Source organism: Eubalaena glacialis, chromosome 4 (genome assembly GCF_028564815.1).
Source record: "Eubalaena glacialis isolate mEubGla1 chromosome 4, mEubGla1.1.hap2.+ XY, whole genome shotgun sequence".
Classification (NCBI taxonomy): Eukaryota; Metazoa; Chordata; class Mammalia; order Artiodactyla; family Balaenidae; genus Eubalaena; species Eubalaena glacialis.
This window is the reverse complement of record NC_083719.1, coordinates 24,857,853-24,870,817: the sequence shown is the minus strand read 5'-3', so window position 1 is coordinate 24,870,817 and position 12,965 is coordinate 24,857,853. Positions and strand designations below refer to the sequence as shown.

The following is a 12,965-nucleotide window of genomic DNA, read 5'->3' as shown; positions in this document are numbered from 1 at the left end:
ATTTAGAGACACAGCCAACAGATAACTGTGTGAGGGATCAAATAGCTCCTCTCAGAAGCAGGTGCTCTGGTGCTACAGGCGTGAAAGAAGGCATAGGTGGTTGAGCCAAAAGAGCAGGAGAGATACTAATTCTATGAACTGAAACGCTAAATAAATATTTATAGATGCAAATAAAATATACTAAACTAAAATATTTGAAATATTTAGACTTTTCTTTCACCCCATTGATAATCCCTATCCAAATAGTGAGTTAAATGATCTATTTGGAGTGTAAAGTAATGCAGTTATAATGGCAATCACTTTACCAAACTAAAATTCAAAATTGGGGACTGCAGATAGGATTTGTAAATCAGTTTTAGAAGCCTCCAAAATGCTTTGATTCTATATCTTTCTATGCCAAAATAGCCACTAAATTTACTGAAGACAGAATAAAAGTTGATTAAAAAGTTTGGGGAGCAGGATATATCAATAAAACTATTTTAGGAGTAGAAAAAGAATGTCTTTAATGTTGTGACTGTTTGTTGATTATGGTGTTTTGATTACAGTGACACTCAAAAGATCAAAAACATAATCTTGTGGATATAAACCTGCAAAGTTATGTCTCCTGGTGTAATTTCTGACAGCTTTCCTTACTTAAAATAGACACTGTTATCAAATAAATATATTCCGTTTCAATTACTTAATTTTTATAATATCCTTAAGAAAACAATGTGAAACATTTGATCCTTTAAATGAGTACATCATTTCTGTAGATCAAGTTGAAATAGATTAATTTAATTTTAAAATATAGTTTTAAAGTTGTAATTCAGACCTGGATATCCTTAAGTGCATTTCCACTAATTAAAAAAAAAACACAGTTTTAAATGTTGGCTTTTTTTTATGATTCTGCTGATGAGAATGAAGAAAGTGCAGTTAAGTGATTGTGAGCTGTGGAGGCATAAAATTTGATACTATCAACTAATCAGTATGCTCAGTCATCTGTTCTCACTTTATGTCTAAAAATGTAAAGGCATTTCTGTAATACTGCCTTCTGTGTTTATCTGAAGGTTATATTCAAATTCTTAGCTTTCTAAAAATCAAGTACACATCAAAAACTCAGAGGAATATCCCATCTATCACCACAGTTTTTATCTTCAACAAAAGCATGTATTTTTCCTAATAAGATATTCATAGGATCTGTTAAAATCATTTTTTGAGTTCTAGATTACATCAAAATATGGCAGTAGATTTGAGTTTTGCAAATGACTGCATCAAAGAATGAATGATTGGAAACCCAACGTGCTATACTATTCCACGTCTCATGTTTTAAATAGAGAGAGGAATGCCATAATCTATAATTTAATTCAATGAGCTTTGAAGTAGAATGGTACATACTGCTATTTCTAGTTTAAGCAATACAGCCACAGAATTTTTATTTGACAGGGATTGGGACACCATCCCATTTCTTATTGATTTAAGTTTAACAACAGATAGACATCTCATAAGGAATGAAAACAGAGAGGGCAATAGAAATGTTACCTGGGGAAAGAATGTGTCAAATGCTCTCAAGTAAATTAAAACTATAACATTTGAGATTTTGTCTTGTTTTGGTAAATGCTATTTTTGTTAATTTTTTTTCAAGTCTCCACTTTATGATGAAAAAATAATTTGAGTACCTAGGCAACCTGTTAAGTCTCCTAAAGGTTTTGGTGTTTAGAACTCCCTGGTTATACTATGCACATAATGAATTGTCCCCCTTGATGTGATAAATTATGTATTAGAATAATGGACATATCAATCAGTGGAGCTGTGTAAGTGAAACACACAGCTTTTGGCAAAGCAAATTCTGCATGTTTACATTTATCACCCAAATGCCTTGACTTTGATGTAGACCTTTGAGATGCATTTATTAATCATGATTTCATTAAAATTTTTGGCAAACTAATGACTTTTATTTGTCAGAAATATTGCTGATGATATACTGTTGGTATCCAAAAACACTAATCTTCTTTTTGCTACTTATCCTTCTGTGTGATTGTTAAACAGTAACTTGCATGAGACGTCATGTTTTAGATTACTAGAAAGGTGTTGGTGTCAGAACTAATCAGATTGTGTATTTGCTGATAGCGGAATGGTGTGACTTTTTCAAGTACAGTTCCAGTTAGATGTTCACTTACATCTGTTGAAGAAGGAAGAGTTCTACTCTAGGGGAAAATGAATGCTTTTACTGTTATTATGAATGGAACGATTAATGGTACAAATTGTTAGCGGTTTAATATATTTCAATGATTATGAAAAACTTGGTTTGAGTAAACTACTCAAAATAACCAAGTGTATTTTCCTTTATGACCTCTTTTTCTTCTATAAATAAAAACACCTATTGTGTTACAAAATCTAAGCAAGTTACTCTGTGGGGAAAGAAAATTGAACTTTTCCATAATCCCAAAGAATTTAGTCTACTTGGCTAGACAAAAATTGTTATTATGGAAAGTGATAGACTAATAAAATACACTATATATTTGTGAAATACCTATAAATAATAAAACAAAAAATGGGAAAATGAATAATGTAAAACATAGTACTGTTGCTTTAGAAAAGGAGAGAGATCTTTGTGATTTTTTTCTATAAATTATATTTAGTAGATACAGTTTATAATTAGACTAATAATTTGAAGTTCCCTGGGAGAATCTATTTCCTGGTGTTTAGAAAACAATCATTGAAGTACATTATTGAGTCAGTTTTAGGGTATGATATTAACTTTGTAAGTTTGTTTTTCTATTTTCATAAAAGGTAAATTATTATAGCTTCATTTACTAGAACTTACTTAAAGAATGATTCAGTTAATTTTCTAGGTAAAAAAATAGGTGCTTTGTGTGGTTTTATTGCTAATTAAAATCACCCAGGTGAAAAGGTTCTTAGGCTCCATGTTACTTATCTAAGAGTCCTCAATCTGGAATTGGTGACCACATATTTTTCTGAGTAACTAGACATACACTTGGCACTTGTAAGAGCCAAGTCTCTTGCTGGATCCTGTCTGTTTCTCTCATACATTCTCTTTTGATTTTCATAAAATGGAGTATTTCCTTAACTCAAATTTCTTTGATGTTACACATAGATATAAACCAGAAGTAACTTATAAAGTTGAAGTGAATTGCCTCTGAAGACAGGTCTTTGTTTTCTTTATTATAATCATTTAAATACATTTCAAGTTATAAATTAGGTATGTGTGTGTGTGTGTGTATATATGTATATATATAAGACTTTGATTAAAAAGTAAATACGTCCTTTTAAAAGGAGCCAGTAGAAGAGCAAGCCAGTCAGAAGGAAGAGAAAATAAAAAGGCCTGGAGGCAGGAATAAGCTTAGTGTGTTCAGGTAATTGTGGTGGGGAAGGTGGGAAAGAGATTGCTAGAGTATAATGGATGAGGAAGAGTAATCGCAGTAAAAAGAGGAGCAATTGAAGAATAGGAGAGTATAAAAAGACTCCTGTGAGGTGTGTCTCTTCTTCAAGGTTGCTCTCTGAAATCAATTGTTATCTGGAGATGGTTGACTACTCCCATGTTCAGTCCACACTCAACTGATTCCACACTCAACTGATCCTAATTGATTCCAAAGGCCATTTGGGAAAAAAAGATTGTTTCATCTTTGTCCTAGGTTTCCCCTGTCCTAGCAAAGGATCTGAAGCATAATAAATCCACAAAATGTAATTTGCTTTCTTTTTGTTAATTGGAGATCGAAGAAGGCCTTAGAGATGTAGTTGCAACCCATAATTTTATAATGAAAAGATGAAAACAAGTAGTAAGACAAATATCATTTGGTAGAGTTGGGATTATAACTTATGATTCTAGTCTCCTAATGCAGAGCTGCAACCTTACCTGACATTGTTATTAACAGTCTAAAGGGAAATAATGCCATTTGCAGCAATATGGATGGACCTAGAGATGTCATACTGCGTGAAGTAAGTCAGACAGAGAAAGACAAATTTCATTCAACTTATATGTGAAATCTAAAAAAAAAAAAGAATACAAGTGAACTTATTTACAAAACAGAAATAGAGTCACAGATGTAGAAAACAAACTTATGGTTACCAGGGGGAAAATGGGGGTGAGGGATAAATTGGGAGATTGGGGTTGACATGTACACACTACTATATATAAAATGGATAACTAATAAGAACCTACTTTATAGCACAGAGAACTCTACTCAATACTCTGTAATGACCTATATGGGAAAAGAATCTGAAAAAGAGTGGATATATGTATATGTATAACTTATTCACTTTGCTTGTACATCTGAAACTAACACAACATTGTAAATCAACTATACTCCAATAAAAATTAAAAAAAAAAAAAGCACACAGGAAGTGGAAAAAAAAGTCTAAAGAGATAAAGCCAAAATATCCCTAATAAGCCAAATAAAATTTGGGAGGGTCCAAGAAATTTTGAAAGGTCTTGAAGAGCTAAATTTAATATTAGAATTTTTAAAATAAAGAGTTTTAAAAAAGGAAGTTTTCTTGTTGTTTATTTAATCAGTTTAATGATTATCAAGTGAGAATTAGAGAAAGATGTGTTTTTCAGTTTTCAACTTGGATGAAATGCACATCATCTTGACCCCGTAATTCTGTTTTTCCTAAATGAATCTATTATGTTTTGTGATGAAAATATCAAGTCATAAAGAAATTAAAGAAGCATCAGCAAAGGGAGACTAGGACAGGGGTTCATTCATGGTAAATTTTCATTTTATTTGTCAGATTTTAGAACTCAGCTGTTGTAATGCATATAAAGAAAAAAATAAATGTTTAAATATTGTAAGAATTTAATTTCAGAGAGTGTGCACTCTTACTTTTTTTGGGTATCATCCTATGTGTAATTATCAACCAAATGAGAATAAAATATTATTGTTTTTTTAGCATAATTTCCGTGCTTGCATCATGTACAATGTAGTAAAATTAACCACCTTAGCATGAGTTATGTCTTACTAACTAGATATTTCATTTAAGTGTAATGGCGTAAGGAACATGACATTAGGTTGTTATAAGGGTAGTTTATGTAAACGCTTTCCATGGAAAAAATATTTAACCTGGGCCTGAACTATGGATCAGTAAACTCCAGGTTATTTGGAAGAATATGCTTCTTATCTTGAGGCAGAAAATGCACTTTATCTTCAGGAAGCCTACATATAAGTTTTTGGCTCATATCCCTAAAGTACCCTGTTTCACTTCTGTTCTATTTGCTTAGTCTGCCTAATTTGAAAAAAAGTTTCCCTTTTCAACACAAGTGCTATTTTAATAACTCCCTTAAGGATCCAGGGAGAGAGAAAATCATCAGTCCAACTTCCTCTGTGGCTTCTGTGGCGGAGAAATGAGCCTGTTAAACACTCTATGTTGATACCAAACACCTAAGGTCACTGACGGATCAGAGCAAGAGAAGGAGAGAAAGACCATCTCTAACAATGTGGGAGGTGGCGGCTGTGAATGAGGCCTGCGGACTCATATCTTTGTCAGCCACACATTGTTGAAAGTGGGAATCTTGGGATGAAGCTAGAACGAACTTCTTTGGAGCAAAAGCTGTCATAGAAACTGAACAGTAGAATCCCTCATTTATAAGTAAGGAAGTTGATGGCCGAAGAAGGTATGTTTTATATGACAAGTTTGTGAAAGGTATTATACGGTTCTGAATTTATAAAAATCTGAGCCCATTGCTCTTTCATTTTGTCCATCCAACTAGTTAAAATTTAAATAGCATTTATTTATCAAGAGTCTATTTTGTGCCATTAATTTCCTTATTGGAAATTACCAGTGAGCCACAGAAACCCTGTTCCTGCCCTCATAGAAGTTACTTTATGTGAATTAGATCAACAGATATTTGTGTAGTAGCTATTAAATAGAATTTTCAAAGAAGGCTTTAAAATACTGTGAATATTTTTCCTTCAAACAGATGGTACATTAAATCACCAACAGTCAGAAACTCATTTATCCATTTTCCTCTAACCCTTAGGCCAGTTGAAAAAACAAATCTTGCAATAAAATTATGCTATTATATTCCAAGTTGAAAATTTTAAAAACTTCTATTTCTTGAGAAGTCCAGAATTGTCTTCCAGTAAAACCATCATTAAAACCAATATGATAACGAAATAATTGGTAAAGACTTTGACTTCATGGAAGTTATTCCTCCATTGAGCATTTGACTCCCATGCATAAAAGACAGAATGATAAGGAATGAATAATAACATCTTTGGAGCATGTTGCATTGCTTGAGCAAATATAAGAATGCAAATTAAAAGCATGCCTCAGTTTTACACCTCACAAATTGTGGTGGACACAAATTCCCTGGCTCCGAACAATGAAAATTTGGTCACTGTGAATCAAATGAGGAATCAAAATATCCAAAGCTGCATTTTCAGTTAGGCAATTTTGTCTATAAACTGTTCAAATTACATAGAAAGAATGATCTCAGAATTGAAAGCAATGATTTTGTCCTTAATTACTTTAATATTTAGCTTAATTTTCTGTTTTCCTTGTCCTCTAAAGATAATTACAGTGAACTACCCCCACTCTATTCCCACCACAAACATATGGAAACAAAGCAAAGATTCACAGCTCTAAGGAATGGCTTGTCTATAGAGATGGAAGGAACAGAACCCTGAATTAGCTTCCCACTTTCCACTGACATATTAGCCCAGTGATACTGACCTCAGTTGCAATATTGTGTGTAGCTTTGTATGTTCAGCTTTTGTGTATTTTCTTAGACAATAAAACCAGGGTGTTCCAGATGCTCCAAAGGAAGGCTTGATAACATATTTACAGCATGCAGCCTGGATAATAATGTGAGTTTGTGGATGAGACAATGTCAAAGATTGTTATCATGAAGAAAAATAGAGTGGATCATTATCAGAACCACTGATGCTGCTAGAAAAAAAGAGTAGAAGGAGTATAAGATTTTATTTGCATCTGTATTTTACTTCCTGTTGATGAGTATATTATATAGGAACAAACTATTCATTTTAAGATTGCTTAGGCATTTTTGGTGTTTCACTGAAAGAAACAATACAAAGCAGGTAATTGAGAAATGTACCTATAAGAAAATGATTTATATCTGGGATATACTTAATTCTAAGGAGTACCTGATCAAGTGTTATTCCCATAACACTTTTTAAAATAATGATAACAGATGGAATTATGATAATGATTCTACACCAAAGGCATATTATTTCCCTTAATAATCTTTAAACTTCCCAGAGTGTGATGCACAGTGAACAGTAATCTTTCTTAGGTTAGACCATGCACAGTGTTGTTTTCAACTTGTTTGCCCAGTTTGGCAATATTATCCCTACTGCACATGTCAGATGTGGTCTACCAAATAACAATTAATAATATTAAGAATGCTTCTTAATGAGGAGGTTGATGAAAATGTTAAGGGAGAAATCAATGGGAGTCATACAATGGAATACAATGGATATAATTTTTCTATAAATTAAGACAAACAAATTTAAGATGGTGGTAGGACCTAGATGAATATTTTATTAGTAAATCAATCCCATATGCACAAAAATCTAAATGATAGGCTATGGGGGTTCAAATACTAATTTTTAATTTCCTCCTAACTATGACATTTTAAAACCCTGCACTAACTCTGTTCTCTTTTGTTTTGAATTTCTCTTCTATTAGTGATCCTCATGTGCCTAATTCACACTATTCATGTCCACATTATCATGTTCTTGGCTGACCATACCCTTTAATTAGTATCCATATTACTATGCACAGAGAATTCTAAGTCTCTAAATATTCAAAGTTTACAATAATTATATGTTTTTCAGTCATACTTTTCAAAAGGGTTATTTTGCTCTAAACACCATTTTTAAAATACTGCCATCAGTATTTTTGTGTGTGTTAAGAGGGACAGTTCATAATTTCTCTAATAAAAAAACCCAAAATCTCAGTGTCTTAAAACAATTTCTAATTTCATAGTTTAATGAAGGTCAAGTGACTCTCTGAGGCATCTCCTCCATCCCTTTTTCCAAATGTTACATTTCATCTTTCTTTTTATACATAGAATGCCCTCACTTTTGCCCTAAGAGTGACAACACAGAATTTCATCATTCAGTCTCCATAGATCAAATCCAGAATCTCCACTTTATCCACAGTTTTTCTCATCAAGTCCAGATAGTTCTTTCCTGAAAAGCGACCTATGAATAATTATAGACAAATTATTGCATGCATGTGCATTCACACACACCCCCTAAATATACAAGGATGTAACAGGGGAAAAAATAACTGGAATGAAATCTCCTGCTTGGAAAGGGAAAGAATGAAGGGCATGCAGAGTTTCGGCTCATCTGATTCTTGAAATCCACAGAATCTGTATAATGATACAAGTATCCAGACTTCTTCCACTGTATGGCTTTGTCATATCGTAATTCTTGGAATTCACCGCTGAGGACTGAGGCCAATATATTATGCAAGAGAATAGAGGACATTTCAAAAACCAGGCTTAAAATGTCATATTCCTGTGGCCAGAACAAAGTCACACTTAGCAGCAAGAGGTAACTGGTAATATATTCTTCTTGTGTGATGAGTGGAAAAATGAATTGGTTTGAGGAAAATAAAATTATATCTGCCACACCAGAATCACTTATGTTTCTTCACCCAGGACTACAGTTCTGCTCTTTTTTTAATCTGAAATCAACATATTGTTCCATCTCTACTATGCTTTCTTCATCAAAATGAGAGTAATATCTTTAATATAACTCTTTATTGCTGGAGTAATAAATTCATGATTGAATCTAAACTGGGGTTTAAATCTAAACTTAGGTTCTTAATCCTGCCTTAGACAGTAACAAGAAAAAAAACAGGATGCTTTTTGTGTAACATCATCTGTATCTTCTCTGACTACAGTGGCAAAGGGGATTTTAGAATTTGGAATTTATCTGCCCTTATCTAGAAAATAGCAGAAGTGGTTAGACAGGTTTCTTACCTGAATGCTATTAGCCAAAGTTCAAATTATCTAGAATTATATCTGGTAAAATGTTAGTTTAGTCTTTTGGGTCAGATAAATATGCTCTTTCTACTCCACATTGTGTGTTTTTCACCCAGTGTTGAATGCATTGGCTGTGAAAAGCGTATCTACAATTTGGTACAAACCATTTCCTCTCTTATAATCTTTCTTTATGTTAAAAGATAAACTGAGCTAGATTAGAATTTTCAGGAGTTTACTTGATTAGATAGATTTTAATCCAACAGTGACCAAATCAAAAGTGACTAGCAGTGCTCTGCCTACTGGAGTTAGGGGAAATGCTTTCATAGGGCAGGGCAGACCCGGAAGCACAGCGAGAACGTTGATTGGCTGTAGCTTAAGTCATTGCCTTATTTGGGAAAGCCTAGTTTGCTGTTTGTGATTATTGGTTCTTAAATTTTTTTTTTCTGAGATATGAATGCATTTACGGAATTGACTCTGGCATAGGTTTCGATTTGCTTATATAGGCCACCAAGGCATTAGTGCCACCTCAGTCTAATGACTTCTTGTTTAACTGCTTTAACATGTGCAAAGATATAGGCACAATATTAACAACAACAAAAAGAGATGAAATCATTATTTTTAAGTTTGTTCGTATTGATCACACGGTTATGTGTAGAGACATTTCCTAAGACATTTAAGTAACTGTGATACCCTATAAAATACATGCTCTTCTGTGTTGAAGTGTAAAAATGAATGAGTGTAATCTACTGAACCAACAATAATTTATCCCTAGACAACAGACCAGGGGTCATTGCTTGATGTCATTCAGTCATATGCATTGTCTAGCACAGGCTTTTCTGAATTGAGCAGGTGTCCAATCTTTGAAGTAGGGAGTAAGCATCAGGATTAAGTGCTTTAAAAACAGCAGTGACAACAAGAAGTCATTTTTATACCTAATTGGAGGTTATATCTTGGAGAATGCAATGTTGAAATTAAGCTTTGTTCTGATATTCTGAACATAGAATCACAGCAGATCTTAATCCTGTGCTAAAATTCTCTACAGTGCTTTGAATGGAAACACTTTAGCATTTTCCAAAACATTGAATTAAAAAAAAAGAAAAACTTCTAAATGATATTTAGATAGCTAAGTGATATCAAAAATAATCTGAAAATTAAACCTACTTCTTTATTTATATTCAGTCCATCTGAGCATAGCTTAAATTTTTCGTCTAATGTCCATCCGACAGCCTCAACCAATTCTGAATAAATCTCACTGTGAACAAATATTTATAAACTCTGGTAATAGCATGAGACAAATCAGTTGTCTTAACCCACCATTTGGATAGTATGTCCTTGAAATTACTATACTTCAAAAAAAGATCTCAAGATATTTATATACTTTCTACTTAGGAGAGTTTACAGTTTTAGTTGAAAGAAATAAATTCAATAATTAGCCTTATCCATTTTCCTACGTATTTATTTAGTCTCTAGAAATTTTTGTATTACAAGATTTGTCATTCAAAAACCTTAAGTTTCAAGAAATCGAAACATACATTGGGAAAAGGAGGAGAGTCTATTAGGAAAATACAAGGGTGCGGGACCAAGGAAGATGACACATTTTCTTTTTCACACACATGTTCCTTCTCCTTTCCTTGCTCAGTCCATGAAGGAACTTTTTCTACTTCACAGTACACATGGTATGCAAAAAGCAACCCAAACCATGGCTTATACCTCAAATTCACTTTATGTAATCCCAGCTAACTAGAAGAGCTAGGGAAGAGATTTTACAAGAAGGGGGTGTTTTGGATAAAGTTCGTTCAAAAAAAAAAACACAAAACAAAAACAAAGAAAAAATCACTTAATTTTTCCATAGTAAGCTTGAAACTCACTGTCAAAAGCAAATCTAATTTTGTCTTCAGTTCTTCTTCCTCATAATACAAACTTTAAAGACTGCACAGATTTTTTTATAGCTACATATATATGCAGTCTTACATAGAAGCACATATACGTGTCAGTTTTATTAGTTCTAACCAAGAATAGCTTTGAAGGAATTTTCCTGGAGTGAGAAATAGAAAGTTTAGTTGGAACTAAAATTAAATAAAACAAATGGATTAAATCTATTCTGGGCAATTTTTTGAAGCAGTTTATGTATTTTATTGAAAAATGTCACATCATAGCTCAACAGATTGTTTTGTGTTAATCTACCATATTATTTCAACAGAGGTACTGGTTTCAAAAAATATTGCTCCATTTAAATGCTAATATAGATACCGCTATGGAGGTCTCTTAAAGATTATGGGTTCTGAATACCCTAGTTATAGAACATTTGGCCTTTATAGATAAAGTTCCTTTACTTCAGTTAAAACCCTGTATCTATAAAGGGAAAATGACTTTGTCACTCTGTTGGTTCCTAATATTATTAAATATTTATTAAGATTCAATAGTACATTAAGCATTTATAAAGTAAGAATAGAATAATGTTTACTTTAATTAACCTAGTATCTGAAGTCTCTTAAGGGAGATGGATATACATTACACACGCTTATGTGTAGCTTTTCTGGTCATAGATAGGATTCAGAATCACAGTAGCTCAGGTGTGTCATCTTTTATTATTATGGAATTAGAAAAAAACACTTACAATTTACCTAAGTCCATGATAGTAAGCTCCTTAAACTGTAGACAGATATGTCTTTGAGATTGCCCTTACTGCTTGCACAGTTTTGTTCTTTCTAATTTTTATTTTGATGTTTATTCCACTAAACAATGTTGATATCCACATTGATCAAAAAGCAGTATGTATATTTATGGCTCACATTAAGATGATATAATTTCTGTGTAATGTATTGAATCACTAACTGTTAGAGCCTCATGAGACTTCTAAGATAAACTCATTCACTTTGCCAGAAAAAATTTATGGCTTAGAGAATTTAAGGTCCATTGACAATCCAATGCTTTTATCAAGCTGTCAGTTATGAGGACAGACAGACAAGTGATCTTCCTTCTATTGTTGAAATATTCCTTATACTTATGTGGTAGATAGTTCACCCTTTATAGTGAAACATTTCTCATTGATTTCAGGGTTAAATGTTACTGTTTTAATGTTAATAATATAGAAATACACATAGACCAAAGACTAGAAATAAATTTCTATTCTTACTGTTTCTAATCCGATAATGGGAGAGTGGGAATGACTCTTCAGTACTACCATGTGCCAAGAGATGACTCAACATTCTTCTAACAGTCTTCTCTTTGAATCACTGTGAAATCAGTGCAATGGAGCATGATACCATTTGGCCTCCACATGACAGGAAAGGGTTATTTGCCTATTAAGTTTGCCTTTGTTCTTTTCTTATCAGGCTGTGATATGTCCAGTGGAACCACTTGGTATCCAAAGGCAAATATAGAGACAGAAATCACCTGTTGTACTTGGTGGTGAAGGTGGTGATGATGATGATGATGATGATGACAGATGTGGTGGTGGGAATGATGATCATGTTATATAACGTTGATCTAGGACCTCCTATATGCTAAGCATTGTTCTTATTAATTTAAATGTATTATCCCATTATTTATCACAATAGTTTTATGAAGTAGCTACTATGGTTATCCTCTTTTTTACCTCATATATAGAGAAGGAAAGTACCTATATTCAAACACTGCACATCTTACTGTAACATCCTCTTTCATCCCATTTATAGAGTGTACACTCATATTTATTAATACTCTCATCAATATATATGACATATATCTTATATACTTACATGTTTATGTATATAATATATCATATGTTTATTTTAAAGAGTTTACAGTTAATTTGAAGATCTCAAAAAATAAGTTATTGAATTCCAGTTTGAGATCTCCATTTTTATATCACCAGTAGAGAGCATCTATGTGTATATCTTGAAGTGATCACTCTTTTTTGTGTGTGTGTGTGTCAGCTGATTTTTTTTTTAATAGATCTTTATTGGAGTATAACTGCTTCACAATACTGCACTAGCCTCTGTCACACAACAGAGTGAATCAGCCACATGCA

At 32.8% G+C, this 12,965-nt stretch overlaps 1 pseudogene; it reads right to left on the bottom strand.

The window, feature by feature from the left end:
- LOC133090495 (paraplegin-like) overlaps positions 1-12,426 on the bottom strand; it is a 51,242-nt pseudogene extending 38,816 nt beyond the window's left edge.
- Positions 12,427-12,965: the final 539 nt, after the last annotated feature.